The sequence below is a fragment of the Otolemur garnettii genome, unplaced genomic scaffold (genome assembly GCF_000181295.1).
Source record: "Otolemur garnettii isolate 467f Iridium unplaced genomic scaffold, OtoGar3 scaffold00128, whole genome shotgun sequence".
Taxonomy (NCBI): domain Eukaryota; kingdom Metazoa; phylum Chordata; class Mammalia; order Primates; family Galagidae; genus Otolemur; species Otolemur garnettii.
The window spans coordinates 1,955,320-1,957,426 of record NW_003852523.1 but is presented as its reverse complement, the minus strand read 5'-3'; the positions used below and the strand labels follow the sequence as shown (position 1 = coordinate 1,957,426).

At 46.7% G+C, this 2,107-nt stretch overlaps 1 protein-coding gene across 1 annotated transcript in view; it reads right to left on the bottom strand.

The window, feature by feature from the left end:
• Positions 1-962: 962 nt before the first annotated feature.
• UMODL1 (uromodulin like 1) overlaps positions 963-2,107 on the bottom strand; it is a 65,329-nt gene continuing 64,184 nt past the window's right edge. Inside the window, exon 24 of the mRNA XM_023518084.1 lies at positions 963-1,550. The gene's annotated coding sequence lies outside the window, so the exon portion shown is untranslated. The remainder of the gene's footprint in view (positions 1,551-2,107) is intronic.

Genomic DNA, 2,107 nt, shown 5'->3' with positions numbered 1-2,107 from the left:
GGAGATGAAGTCTGGAAGGTGAGGCTTTAGAATATATATTTCATCTGAAATCTAAGAAGCCACACAGTCATGGGGTACAACACCCAGGTTGACTGGGCATTTCATTTTCCAAAGTGTAAGGTCCTCAGCTGATTTTGGAGCAGGTGGACTTGGCTGAGGGAGAACCAGAGACACATTCCTGGTCTTTCTGGAGTACCCAGAATGGCACCAGCTCTCAGCAGGTGTGAGTACGTGATGGGAACCAAGCCCAGGGAGCGTCCAGCACAACCAACCACGCGCCAGTGTCATCTGCAATTAATTCTACTTTATTAGACTCTGTCGTCTTCACATATTACACATTGCAATTCTTACTGACTCTGAGAGTATCCAGCAAATCAAAACATTCCTTTTCCCTAAATGTCCTGTATCAATGACAGTGAATTATAGTCAACAACATTAACATTACGAATTAAAAGCTAAGACCATGTTATAATTCTAAGAGCATTAAGGAAAAGACATTATACTTTCAGGGATGAATTACTGAATATAATTCTAATCTATTTTTCTAAAGTAAAAGGCATAGTGTAATAGAGAAAAGTCTAGGCTGAAATACTTAGATTCAGACCCATTTTCTCATTGATTCATTTTTTGACTTTAGGTGACTCACTCACCCATCCCTCTGTTTTCATTGTGTAATGAGTGAACTGTGCCTCTCCTGTGCTGAGATCATGAACAAAGGCTGGGAACGCACATGGGGAAACGCAATAGTGGCATTATATCTGTTATGTTATATCTACTTAGTCGGAAGTGTCCATATTAATAGAGGGCCTTCTAGTTACCGCTGTGTAAATAGGAGCAACGTCTTTGGATGCAGGTGAAAAGGAGACTAGACATGGGCCATTGCACAAGTTCTGAGATACACAGAAATCCAGAAAGGTCAAATCCACACAGACAGAAACAAATGAAGCCCTCCCAGTAACATTGATAAGCTGAGCAAGTTGAAACTCACACGGGAGAATCAGAAACCAGGCTGTTGACAGTGAGTTCTTGGAGGTAAAATAATGAACCGTAACACAGTCTGTTTCAAAACTTTCATAGTGACCCACGTATAACTACTAAAAGTAACATTAGCAATGTATTTATAAGACAGATCTATTTTTAAAAGAGCTTCCAGAGCACTGGCCAATGTCTCTGAAAATGTGGAATCTTATGTGTTTGCTAACAGATGCACTGGGTGATGGAAGGCAGTGGAGTGTAAGCAGGGAGGTGGGCAGTGGGCCGCATGGCCAGTTTGAGAGGCCACGGGCCTGGGCAGTCTGGGCTGGGGGTGGCAGAACAGGGTTTGTGCCAGTTCTGAGGATCCGTGTCTGAGACCGAGGCACCCTCAGCATTCTGCCCACACCTCCAACGGCCCCTTCATTGGCCTGGCAGGACCTCCAGACGGGGGTCTAGGGACAGGTGGAGGCAGTGGTCATCCTCTCCAGGCTCATCGATGTGTAGGTGTGGGGTGCCAGATGAGCAGACTCCTGTTACTGCCTAACAGGTGAAGAACCCAGCTCAACTCAGGCGACCTGCAGGGGGAAGGAGGGCACTGAGTCACCCTGTGTGTAGGAAACCCCAGGAGCAGGGGAGTGGAAGGGAGCAGCAGGTCAGGGACTGGCATCTGTGCTTACTGGACAGGGACCAATCGTGCCCAGAATAAAAGAGCAGGAGCTCCCTAAAGGCACACAGGAGTGGGGGCCATGAGGCTATGTCCCATCTCTGTAGCAAGCCAGATGCCTGGGAAGTAACACCATGGCCAGGAGAGACCTCACACAACAGGCTTTGTTGAATCCAAGAATTTGGTGGAAATTGCTTCCACAAGGCAGCAGGACTCCAAGTGCCAAAGGAAACACCTCCCATAATCTGCCACCTCCGTAGCTAACAGGGTGTGAGGAGACTCACATCATTACACAGACACTGTACACACTGTACAGACACTGTACACAGACACTGTACAACACAGACACTGTAACTGTACACACTGTACAGACACTATATGCAGACATTACAGCACAGACACTGTGCAGACACTGTTCGCAGACACTGTATTCAGACACTGTAAAGCCACTGTATGCAGACATTGTAC